Genomic DNA, 13,860 nt, shown 5'->3' with positions numbered 1-13,860 from the left:
ATCCATACGGACGCTAGCGGTGTCGGGCTCGGCGCTGTTCTTGCACAACGCAAGGATGGCTTCGAAGAGTACGTCGTCGCGTATGCCAGCCGCACCCTTGCCAAAGCCGAGGCGAACTACTCGGTTACTGAAAAGGAATGTCTGGCCATCATTTGGGCAATCGGAAAATTTCGTCCTTATGTGTACGGGCGTCCATTTGACATCGTGACCGACCATCATGCCCTATGCTGGTTATCTTCATTAAAAGATCCAACTGGTCGGCTCGCCCGTTGGGCATTGCGCCTGCAAGAGTACGACATCCGCGTTGTTTATCGCTCCGGCCGAAAACATTCAGACGCAGACGCTCTATCCCGGTCACCCCTGCCCTCCGGTCCTGTCCACTCGTCTATTTCCACACATGGAGCCTTCGCCCTCAACATTACCGACATGCCATCAGAGCAGCGCAAGGACCCATGGATCTCTTCGCTTATTGACTTCCTGTCTAGCCAGTCGCCAGCGCCAATTTCTCGAACGCTCCGTCGTCAAGCCGCGCACTTCATCATTCGGGATAACCTGCTGTACCGCCGCAACTACAATTCGAGCGGTCGCAAGTGGTTGCTTGTTATACCCCGACACCTGCGCCCTGACATCTGCGCCACGTTCCACGACGATCCCCAATGCGGCCACGCTGGTGTCTTAAAGACATACTCTCGCATCCAGCTTCGGTACTACTGGCGCGGTATGTACCGCTTCGTTCGCCAGTACGTCCGGTCCTGCCTCATATGCCAACGACGCAAGACGCCACCTCAACATGCCACCGGTCCCTTGCAACCTTTACCATGCCCCGCGCGTGCGTTCGACCGCGTCGGCATTGACCTATACGGTCCGCTTCCCAACACTCCAAGTGGCAACCGCTGGGTTATTGTCGCTATCGACCACCTCACGCGGTACGCCGAAACTTCAGCCCTAGCATCTACCACAGCAAAAGACGTCGCCAGTTTTATCCTTCGAAACCTGATTTTACGCCATGGAGCACCTAGAGAATTACTGAGCGACCGCGGTCGCGTTTTTCTCTCCGACGTCATTGCAGCATTGCTAAAGGAGTGTCGCATCATTCACCGTACCACCACAGCATATCATCCTCAAACTAATGGGATGACAGAGCGTTTCAACCGCACCCTTGGTGACATGTTGGCCATGTATGCTTCATCTGACCACTCGAATTGGGATCGCATTCTGCCTTTCGTCACCTACGCTTACAATACCGCCACGCAAAGCACCACTGGGTTCTCCCCTTTCTTTCTCCTTTACGGACACGAACCTTCATGCACTATGGACACGATTCTGCCTTACCGACCAGATGCTTCGGAGTGCACGACTGTTTCTAGAGCGGCTGCTTACGCCGAAGAATGTCGCCAGCTCGCTCGTTCGTTGACATCCCAGGACCAGTGGCGCCAAAAGCATCGCCATGATTCATCAACTGCGGCTACGTGCTTTGCTCCTGGCTCGCTGGTCTGGTTGTGGGTGCCCTCTCCTCCTCCAGGCCTTTCCTCTAAGCTCCTCTCCAAGTACCACGGTCCTTATCGGGTACTGAAGAAAACATCCGCGGTCAACTACCTCATCGAGCCAACGGGAGCGCCTTCCGACCAGCGTCGTCGCGGCCAGGAAATTGTGCACGTCTCCCGGCTCAAGCAGTGCCATGACCCTTCTGTGTTTTCGTGCCCTTAGGTCGCCAGGTTGGCTCCTCTTTCGGTGCGGAGTGATTGTACTGAAGGCACTGGGCAGCGGGCATGGTGCTAGTGGATGAGAAGAAGACGACAAGGTGTGCGTGCTTCCCCGTTTCGAGATAGCACCGACCTGTTTTAAGCCTACCGCTGCAACCTAGAGCTAGTGCTGCTAGGCGAACACCCCCCGTTGCAATATATATATATATATATATATATATATATATATATATATATATATATATATATATATATATATATATATATATATAGAGAGAGAGAGAGAGAGAGAGAGGGGGGGAGGGAGGATGAAGGAGGAGGGAATTGTTGCTAACGGCAGAGAACACCTCCCTAAATATATTTGTGGCTACACCACTCAAAAACAATATTATCCAGACGTGTCAGCCAAACCAGTATCAGCAATGCCAGTCACTACTGAAATGATTCTTTCATTGGGAGAGCCTTCAAAATTGCCTGCCACCAAAGTGAGCGATAAAGAGAGAACTGCTTACTGCTCTCATTGCACGCTATTTGCACAATACACGACAAGCAATGCAAGAGCAAAAATAAAAGCACAGTACACTAAGACGCCTTTTTGAGGGGTGATTGCAGTAACATGTATTGGACCGTTTTTGACATGGATGCAAACATTGCCTTTGTGGTGCAAATTAGCAGCCTTTCATGTTCATCATTTTGTGCTTTTCCGCACTACCTGCTGTGGGGCGATTCCCTGATGTGAAGATACCATTCAATAACGGAGACAAATATATGGGAGATTTAGCGCCGATATATTATACTGGCAACAAGACAAAAGAAAAACCTAGAAATTAGTGGTAACGGCCAATTTCAGCTAATGTTGATATGCAAGGCAGGAAACGATCAAAAGCAACAAGAAATATGACCAAATAAGAAACAGGCAGAGTGAGCATATGGCAAACTGTTACAACATAGGTGGTGGCCTATTACCACCCACAAACAACTCACCGACGCAATGTTTTGAATGTACGGATGTTTCTTAGCAGCTGCATCAACAGGAATTTGGCGCAGCTCTTTCACTCTTGCAGCATGTGTCCGCTGCAGCCTACACTGAAATTGCTCACCATGAAGGTTCTCCTTCAGGTACTCCTCAATAAGCCACGCTTCACGTTGTGCCAGGCTACACTTGTCCTCTCCGCTAGGCCCCGACATGTCTGCCTGCATTGTGAGTGTGAGTTAAAGTACACCGGTCACGGAAACATGAAAAAATCATGGAGTTCAATGGCATATGTCAGATTCTATCCGAAGTGTGAAGGGGCCAAGTAAATGCTACGCTAAAATATGTTTGCCCACTTGGGCATGCATCGTGCACTCAGCATTGTCATGCGTCGTGCTTGCGTTTCCTTTCTTGAAAACGTCGCACTTGCTATTTCCCTGTCAAGAATGCTATGTCACGCAGATAACACCCTTGCTGTTTGTGACCTGAACTTACTTGGCGCGCTTCACTGAAGAAAGAAAATACACGCAAGCTAGATTATGAATATTGTTTGAGGGAAAGATGAGCCCCAAAAGGAGCAGATATTTCGAAGGGTGTATACAACTAAGAGCGCTGCGTGCACTGTTATTTCATCCTATGCAATGAGTAATCTAAATCTTGTCAATCTGCACAAATCTGCCAGTACTTTCATTCAGCACGCATTCCGCATGCACTCAAGTAAAGGCCACACTCACGTTAGTACCATACCCCAAAGTTAGGACCCTAAATTAGAGCAAAAAGGCAAAAAACAAAGCACTTGAAGAGTGTCGCTGCAGCTTGTACGCTCCACCAGTTTGAGCACACCCCGGGTGGTGTCTTCGGACATTGTTGTGAAAAGTCTCAGGGCAACAGGCAATCTATCCCCCGTGAGTGCATGCCATCAAAAGGAGCTTGGGCAGCAGCCACAGCTACATTGGCGATGCTAGACAGCCACCAGACACATGACGTGTGTGTGAACAAATGCATGATAATAGCATTCGCTCTATAGGTACAAAATAATAAGAGGTATTACCGCAGCCAGGAAATGTCTATCGAATAACACACCCTAATGTAAGTGCCGCCCCTGGTCAAGAGCAAAAAGAAAACCCGCCCTTACTCAAGTGTAATATCCACAAATATATCAGTGGAGATACTGACCAGCGCCATGCCAAACTGTGGAGAGTACGCAAAAAATGCAAGGATCACTCACCAAAACTTTTCCAGGATTGCCGCGCAGTAGTTCATCCGACCCCGCGCTTTCAGAGGATTCCGCTGCTCTTGGTCTTTTTGATGCAGTTCCAAACTTCTGGCGGTGCGCCAAGACACGTTCTGTTGACAGTTTGCGCCTCTCCTTCTTGAATGTCTGCCGTATAAACATTATCCAGGAATCCTAGCACACAAAAACATAAAACACTTCAGACAACTATTTCACCTTTCATACCTTGTCAGTCATTTCACAAACTGATATACATTAATCACATTTCTATGAATTATATTTTCAAAGGGACTTCCATTCGGACTAAATGTCCTAGGCTGAATACCTTGACAATCAAAAATCTGGAGGAGCCATGATTTGTTCCCAATCGCCGCGGTGTGGAAGTTATTACCATTGTAATGTTTGATGCAATAGACATAGTAAAGAAGGTATATTAAACATTCAGGAGGCCTTGAGAGTAATTGAGGACCTTCGCAGATCACAAATAATACTTGCGTCACATGGAAACATTTAATGGCACTTTTAATGGACTTCACTGTGTTATTTGCAGGCTGTCAGACAAAAGAGCGTAGGGCTACTTCCTGCAGAATGCACTCACTAGCGATTGCATTCGACGAACTCAATTCGCTGCTATGAATTGCATTGCCTTCCTAAAAATGCTTTAGAAATAAAATATTACTAAATGAAAAGCTGCCACTACTTTGCTTGTGATTTCAAATGTTCTAAGCTATCCAAGATGCCAGGAAGACTCATTCTTTCTCTGCTTTTCTTTACTGCAATGGTGTCCTTTCCTGTGTCGTGATGGCCGATGATGTTAATGCGGTTTCAATGAATAACTTCATTTGCACCAAAGTTAATTTGAAAGCTATTTTGAACTATAAGCCTATTATTTTCCACACATTATTCAAAATTTCAAATACATGGTGCGCCTACTAATTCATCCATTGCCGTTGTCAACATATTCACAGGGCATGTACCGTTCTGGTGTAGCAGCGTGCTACGAAAGTAACATTAATTTTGCCCGGGTATAAAACATGCTCCACAATATGCCTGAAGTAATTTTAGGCATACTACAATTTAGTCATTAACATACAGTTGCAGCACAGGAACATCCACAAGCAGTCCCCAATTACCCATATCATCTAGCAGGTCACCCATATCATATCATAGCACTCAGGTCACCCATATCATAGCACCAGGTCACCGCATCTCATGATTGAGAATTTCCTAACCTCATCACACCACTTAGTTCTCTCTCAACTGCACTTCTTTTGACACCCTTTCTGTAATCCCAATAGGCCACTGGTGTAATGAATTATTTGGCCAGCTAATTCATTCTTTCCTCTAATGGCAACCAAAATATTGGCTATACCCACTTTCTTTTGAATCCACAAAACTGTCTTCCTCTCACTACTGTTACTCCTAACATACTTTGTTAAACTGCTGCCAACACAATAACTCCTTGTCAAGCTTCTTTGTGTACCTGCAAGTCTATGTCCTGTATTTAATACCGGTAGAATTCAATAATTTTACACTTTTTTATGTGTAGTATAAGCCACCCATAATGGCTGGGCAATTAATGCCTGCCTTATGCATTCCATCCCACTCTAGTGTAAACTTCCTTTTCATGGTCTAAGTTGTACGAGTAACTCACCAACTGGTTTGCAGCTATAGACTTACTGTGCTCAATTACAACCACATTGATAAGCTATATTTAAATAGAAATGTTATGAGACCCTTCTGAAAATTTTTAACTTATTGTGAGCAAAACACCTCAAATTATAAACAAGCAAGTAAAACACTACATGCTTAACACAAAACAAAAGCAATCACAGCAATGGCACACTATGTATCGGACTAAAGAACTTAGACGTACGTAACCACATCCAAAGGCATAAGTTAATTCTGGGTACCGAACGAAGAGTTCACAGCCCACTCCTTGATAGAACCGTCTGGATAGGTACCTGCAATAATTATAATTTTAGTAACCATCTCAGTACATGGCGAGAAACAAAACAAAAAAGATGAAACCTACTGTGATGGCCAGCTCACAAAGTATGTGTCATCATTTTATAAAACAGGATATCTGCAATTCTTGTGGTCACAAACGAACCAAATGGCTTGGCTCGTATGGAAGAAGCCTGAAGGAATCCAAGATCTGGGAGCTCAAACGGAACTCCATCGTCGTTTTCTTCGCAGCACAGCAAAAACGAGGAGAGGACACCCTAAAGAAATTCGCCAATATGCGTGAACTGCCCGTAATGAATTAACAAATTTTAATCGGTTTTCAAGCAAAAAAAAGCATTCCATTTTATTTGGCAAATGCTTAATACCTTAACTAGTTTTTGCGGCTCTAGGTGTACTGCTATTTATCAATGGGGGGCAGAACATAATGCTGTTGGTACTATTACAGCAGAAACTTGACTGGAAGCAGAGGTCCACACAACGAGCGATGTAACAAGATGCTAAGTGTAACCTTCAGAGACAGGAAGGCAGTTTTGTTGATTAGAAAACAAATAAAGGAAGCTGTTATACAGCTAGTTCTAATCTAATTAACTTCCAGTTATATTCTAGTTAAAAATAAACTTAAGAATGGAGCTGGGAACAAAATGTAACACTTAAAACTGATAATTGGTGGTCTATTACGAGTGACTAGAAGGGTACAATGCAGATGGAAGTGCAGTCGAGCACAGCAGAAAAGTGGTGTAATGAAATATGAACATTTTCAGGCATAAGAAAGGGTCAGGTGGCCAAAACTTGGTACATTGGAGATCGCTGGGACAAGCATCCGTACTGAAGATAAATTAAAAATGCTGTTAATGATTGGTAGTGATTCATACCTTGTAGCAATTGTGATCGGCAGCTCAAAGCAGCTGTCTGCAGCATTTGGTGTGGCTGATGTGCTACCCTACAATACAAAATGTAGCACTTATAATACTGGTATCAGTCCTGCTATTTATTTATTTATTTATTTACAAATGCTGCTGTCTCAAGTTTGAGACATAGCAGGAGTGGTAACATAACACACAATCAACATGTCACATATAAACGAACTTCGTCTAAAGAACGCTCACGTAGCAATTCTCGGAGATTAGTATGTAGCGTGTTCCACAATTCAATGGTAAATGGCAAGAAAGAAAATTTGAAGCTATCTAAGTGAGCTCGAAAGGGAACAATATTCAAGGGATTGGCTCTTCGCGTTACACGTGCCGAGGAGCCAACAAATGCCACAGGTACGTCGACAATGACAGACATGTGCGACATGTGCCATAACACATGTATTGTCAGAAATAATTACATAAAATGACAAGTAAAAGGGGATTGTGCAATGAACAGGTTTAATATAGTGTTCTCAAAATGGTGTTGCACAGAGATACATTACTGCTTTGTGTCAAATCTTTTAGGACCATGCCCAAGCACCTATAACTTTTATTCAGATATTTCTGAGCACATGCGGCAACTGATGACTTTTTAAAGCACGATTACACAAACAAGGAGAGCTAAAAGGAAGAAATTAAATTTACGAAGACAACAGGAAAGAGAAACGTTTAGTGCACACTCGTACCACTGACCTCTTCATCCCAGCTGTCATGTGTTTTCAAAACGTGCACGTAAGCCTTATCAGGTATTGCATCATCTTCGAGGACATCAATGTATTCGTTGAATTCCTTGTCCAGCACCTGCCATATGTACCAGAACAAGGAAAGATAATGCAACATCAGCCATGGACTGAGCATCATAAGCGTATATCACTGACATCTACTATACAAAACACAGGTGGAAAATTTCTGGTAATGTACTATATAATGGGGATCTTCCCGGATTGCTCACATCTTACGAGGGCCCCTTGGCGCTCCCTAAAGGAAGTGAACAAAGAACGTAACAATGTTCAATCGCTAATAAGAAAAACCAAACTGCTGAACAGAAACAGTAGCAGTCGGCGAATCTCAAGTTAATAATTCTATTTTCTTCTTAAAGATTGGTTCATGCAGGCACCATCATAACGCACACGGATTCAAAGCAATGCCCTAAACATGTAAAATTACAGAGGTCCAAGTGTAGCAAGTAAAACAGATGAACTTTACGGCAATAACGTTTTCCTTGCATTTTACGTAAGAAACTCCTTAAGCCAATGTACCTACTAACACATTATTGACAACGGTGGGACTCGACTGCACGTTGACTCAGCAAAACAGTCACCTCCCATGAGAATATGATAGGGCTAGGAATGGAGAAGTGTTTTGCCGGGCAAATCACCGCGCAGCCCGTGCAAACGATGGCCATGAGTGCCTCTGCGCGTCCTATGTAGCCACTGAAATTTTCACGTCAATCGTACACCATGGCGATGGTCGAACGAACGCCCTTCGTTCACGAAAGAATTCGGGGACGGAAATATAAGAGCGCGAAAACACACGTCACAGTAAGCTGACACACACGCAGCGTAAGATTACAGCGACACATATCTTTTGCAGGAGTACCAATGCCCGTCCGCTTAGCTCTTACTTCCGTGCGATGTTATAGTTCCGTTTTCGTAAACGCCGCTGCGACCAGCCCAAATCGCTACTTTCCTGAGCTTAAACGTTTTGAAAACAGCTCTTATAACAAATTTTACACAACCTCACAATCGTCAAGCAATTAAGTGAGTCTTACCTGAAATTTGTCCCTGCTAAAGTTTATTTCCGCAGCCAGCAGGCTGCACTTCCTCGCGGAGACACGAAGGCCACGCAAATTAGGCTCGCTGAGCTTAAGTTTCCGTATGGGCCCATTATTTACCACTCTCTGACTTCCATACCTCGTAGACCGCGCACCGAGATATCTGCTTCAGGAACTGACCGGCGCACAGTTGGCGCGAATCGCCGTAGCCAAAACGAGGGCAAGCAAACAAAGGCGCGCTCCGCCAATGCCACCGTGAAGCCCGTGAAGCTGCGGACGCGCGCCGCGCGCCCTACGATGGACTACGGATTTCCTACGGCAAATGGCGGTGTCAAAGTCAATTAGATAAAGGAACAGAGCCTAGCCGGTGTGGGTGTTGTGACTGTTCATGTGACAGAAGAAATATTTTTTATATAAAACTTTGTAATTTCAACATCAAGAAATAAAATGTTGCGATATTAATACAGCAATCAGTGAATCCTTTTTCTTAGGACAGGCGTTTTGGAAAATAATGTTGATGCACAACTGCGGCTGTGCTAAAATTGCTCCGTATACCGTGCTTCGCTTTTAATCCACATATGATGTAGCCTAGTGGCACCGAAGATCTAACGCATGAAGGAAGGAAACTGAGGAGAGGCCCTACCCCCTCCGCGCGCTATGAGAAAATTGTGGAGGAAATGACGTAGGAGGTTCTCCTTTTTTGCTGTTTTTTTATTTCTTTGCTCTAGCGGCCGCGCCTTTCGGGCCACAATGGCGGCTTTGTTATGGTCTGTGCTCTCACACGTGTTGCTCCGTGGCTTTCGTACCGTGGCAAAGGCGCCGTGCGGGGCAGGTTTGCGTTGGGTTTGTAGGCGCTGCGTTTTCTGGATCGTGCTCTACCGGATGTTGCTGTGGCCAGGTAGGAGAGTAGCAACTAAAATTCTTGATATGAACGCGCATACAACGCTCTACGCAATGTACCGCGTCACGGCAATGGCAACGGGACGAAGGAATGTCCACGGGAAATTCTGCCCTCTTTGGCGGATTCATACTAACGTGCCATCGCAGGCCGAAACCGATTCGTTTGAGAATCTGTAGAATGAACGCCTTGCAGGTCAGTAATTCCTGCTTTTGACAGCGCATATGGTGCATTTGCGGCACGTAGATCGTACGCTATAAATGCATAGTTCGTGTTCAGTAACAACTTGCTTTTGTGCATATTAAAACACACATTGCTTAACTGTTGCCTGTTCATCGCAGTACTCGCGACAGCACGAAGTCTTTTAAGCAGAGCGTGTTCGAGGTTCATGCACACCTGCACAGGTGTACCACAGTACACACGCTGATAGAGCGTTGCAGAATATGTGCATTTTGCTTCCCTCAGCATCGTGCGCTTGCCAGCCTCACGTTTCATCCTGGAAGATGGGAAAGAAGCGGCTGCTTTGACTTAAGGAACGAATCCTCCCTACCGCGGGCGTATCTTATCTGTGCGCGCGAGATGCGCAGGGAAATGAAGGTTAGCGGATGCGCTGCAATAGTCGGCAAGGCTCCACAGAACCTACGCCTGCGAACACATCAAACGGCTGTTCCATGGTCGGATGTAGGCTGGTTCTCCACGCGTGCTGTTCTGCACCGACCCCGGCTATCGCAAACATTTGGTTCCGAGATGCTTCACTTACCGTGGTAAGAAGGCACCTCAGGCCGCAGTCAATGAATCTAAACGCGGAGTCAGAAATGACATTCTGCCTCCTCGCCGGCGCGCTGTCGTAGTGATGCGCGGCCACACGAATTTCGTTCAATAATGCACGACGATTCCTCAAGCGAGAATGTCTTTGTTCTCATAAACTCCAAATGGATCGCAAATGGGTCGATGCGTCGTACGTGTCTCCAGTGCGTTCTTGCAGTGCCGTGAGAATACGTACATTTTTTTTCGTATCACCAGACGTCTAGCTCGCAAGTCCGTCTCACGGTACCAGGAAGCCCAAGCAGAGAAAAGTAGAAGGCAGCGATAGGTCACCTTTTTATAAAAACACGCAAGAACCGGGCAGCGGCCGTTACCTGCGGCTGATGAAAACAGTTCAGTTCGCTGGCCTTATAAGGCATGTTTATTTTCGCAAAAGCCGGTAAAAGAGCATTATTATTCAGTTATTATTCCTTTTCCACCTCCTGAATGGGGGCTACAAATTAAACAATGGTGCATATGTATCTTTCACTGAAAAGCGAAACACTAGAATTAAACATCTGAAACACTTAATTGAATAAAGGTTCCACACAGACACATTCAGGTATTCTTTCTTTCACCAGTCAGAGAGTGGAATTCATGGCCTAGCGATATTATAAGTTGCTCACCTGATGATTTCCTTCCTATGCTGGAAAAGTATGTCTATGAGTACGCATCTTGATCTATAAGTATCGCCTACAGACATCGCATTTTGTCTCTAATTGGTTTTGATGTACTTTTTTGTTGTTTACCTTAAGCTTCTGTATTTCTGTTCATCAACCTCTAAGGGCTGACTCAGGAAGGTCCCACCCTTTTATTGTATTGCTCAACTGTGTCTTCTTGTAAACTACAATATTAACAAGTGTAGAAGTTTGTGATTCTTATTTTGATGCAATGTATTTTCCCATGTCCTGCAACAGCATCCAAATGGAGGCTAGCAGTATGTAATAAATAAATAAATAAATAAATAAATAAATAAATAAATAAATAAGAAGCAGCCGATTCGACCTCACGGCCCAATTTTCGAAGTTCATTATGAACATCTTTTAACATAACTTCGGCAACGGCAATGCAATGAGACATCGCGATTGTTCAGTATTGCTGCGGAGCGCGCGCGTCCGAGCAGCCCGGTTGCGCGCAGCGCGGCGTGGTTTCGCGATAAATGTAAACAAAATAGGAGAGCTGGCCCTATAGGCGGAGCAACGCCATGATCAACGCCAGCTTCCTCCTTCATTTTAGCTTCACAAAGAGTGACGTCTCCTGAGTTTCCTTCCTCCATGACCTAACGGCACGCTTAACCTTTGGCGCGCGCAGTTCCATCTCGTAGGCCTTTAGGCCGCTTCTCGGTGCGCGCGCTCTCCTGTGATCCGCGCGTCGAGGCGTGCCCAATTCTTAAGGCATTTTAACGGCTTTAACGCAACTTAAGTTGAAGCCCATGCTTGATTGTAGGCTCTTTATGCTTGACGTGATCTGTGTGACGCCTGGTGTGAATGTGCCCAGGACGCTCATTGCGTTTCCTCCGGCGCGTTCACGACAAGCGTCATTTAAATCAAGTCAAGCATGGGCTTCACCTGTGGCCGAAGCTCGGAAAACTTGCGCCGGTTGCTGCGCACTGCTTTGCCAATCAGCGGACGAGCGTGCTGGAACGAAGTTGTCGTCGCCCTAACCGCGGCTTATTGTAAGAAGGATGAAGAAGCACGTGCTTGCTGCGGTATAGCTAGGGAAACTATGCAGCATGCTTTATTAGAATGTGAAGACGTCTGCCCAGCAGTCATTTAGCCACCCCTGGCCTCCTTGGAGCCCTTGGGTTCAGCGAGAGCAGTGGAAAAGTAAACATGTCCGCAATAAGGATTATAAGAGGCGACTGGAGGATTTGTGGATGAAAAGTAGGGAACGAAAAAAAAAAAACTGAGACGAAAAAAAGCACATTTCGCAGTAGAGGATCAGAAAATTTGGTTGTGGGAGTTCATAGTTCGTTTTTATTTTTTTCTTCTTTAACCTCGGGAGGACATTAGGCAGCATAATAACAAGAGCTTGGTGGCGCAACCCACCGCCCCGTTCCAAAGGGGACGCTCATAGCATCCATCCATAACATCCATTCATCCATGAAGAGTGTGTTTTCACGAGGAGAGGATTGAAAATAGTTTAAGGTGAACGAGACAGCCATGCCACGAGGTAGCAACCCTGGATGACGTTGATATCCTACAGTGTGATTGCCTGATATGCTGAAACCACGTGCTTGCACAAACCCCTCACAAAGGGATCTTGCGGCTTCTTTACTTGCTTGAAAAGTAAAACGGTGTTGAAAGTGCCAGAGCACCCTAATTGCTTCTTTCGCACACAATACCCTTTTTGCACCCCGAAAATAGTAAAAGGCTGCAGTAAGGGTGCTCCGCTGCAGAGAACCCCCATTTCAAAATTTTTCGGAAATATTAAGGGTGCGAAAACGGTGTTTTGATAGTATATATATCCTCCCATGAGGGTGTATTTTTTCTTAGAGTGTATACAAACGATCTACTAAAACACTAATATAACGAATAAATGGGTAACTTCTTTATTTTCTTGTTTTGTTACGGCTATGTGGCGGCGACAGCGAAATTACCAGGTTTTTCAACACTACCAATCATCTATTATGAAACTACTATAACGATTAGATGTGTTGACATCATTACTTTCCTGTTTTTCACTGACCTTGTAGGAGCGACGGCGACAGAAACAGGCTTTTTAACTGCTACCAATAATCTAATATTACACTGATATAACGATTAGTCTGTTAACATCTTTATTATCTAGTTTTGATACGACATTGTAGCAGCGACATCAACATAACTAGGCTTTTTACCGCTACCAATTATTTATTTTTACACTTATATAACGATTAGAAGCGTTAAGAGCTTTATTTTCTTGTTGTGTTACGACCTTGTAACGGCGACGGTGACATAACTAGGCTTTTAACTGCTACCAATAATCTAATATTACACTAATATAACAATTGGATGTGTTAACTCGCTTATTTTCCTGTTTTGTTACGACCTTCTGGCGGTGACGGTGACATGAACAGGTTTTTTATCCCTACCAACCATCTATGTTTACACTAAAATTAAGATTAGATGTTGAACGTCTTTAATTTCTTGTTTTGTTACGGCCATGTAGCAGCGACGGCGACATACACAGGTTTTTCAACGCTACCAATTATATATTATTACACTACTATAACGATTGGATGTGTTAACATCTTTACTTTCCTGTTTTTTCTGACCTTGTAGGAGCGACGGCGACATATGTATATATATATATATATATATATATATATATATATATATATATATATATATATATATATATATATACCAAGCATATATTATTACGCTAATACAACCATTAGATGTGTTAACATGTTTAATTTCTTGTTTTGTGACTGCCATGTAGCGGCGACGGCGACATTACGAGGCTTTTTACCTGCTACAAATCATCTATTGTTGCACTACTGCAGCGAATAGATGTGTTATTATCTTTACTTTCTAATTGTGTTTCGACCTTGTAGCGGCAATATAACCAGGCTTTTTAGCTGCAACAAATAATCTAATATTGCACTAAT

The 13,860-nt window shown here is 44.5% G+C and overlaps 1 protein-coding gene and 1 pseudogene across 1 annotated transcript in view; one reads left to right on the top strand and one right to left on the bottom strand.

Annotated features, from left to right (window-relative positions):
• The window catches only part of LOC142571267 (uncharacterized), a 213,498-nt gene that overhangs the window by 70,936 nt on the left and 128,702 nt on the right, over nucleotides 1-13,860 (top strand). The gene's annotated exons all lie outside the window — the stretch shown is intronic.
• The window catches only part of LOC142573382 (uncharacterized), a 79,127-nt pseudogene that overhangs the window by 56,851 nt on the left and 8,416 nt on the right, over nucleotides 1-13,860 (bottom strand).

Source organism: Dermacentor variabilis, chromosome 2 (assembly GCF_050947875.1).
Source record: "Dermacentor variabilis isolate Ectoservices chromosome 2, ASM5094787v1, whole genome shotgun sequence".
Taxonomy (NCBI): Eukaryota; Metazoa; Arthropoda; class Arachnida; order Ixodida; family Ixodidae; genus Dermacentor; species Dermacentor variabilis.
The sequence above is the reverse complement of the archived record's forward strand: the minus strand, read 5'-3'. Positions and strand labels throughout refer to the sequence as shown.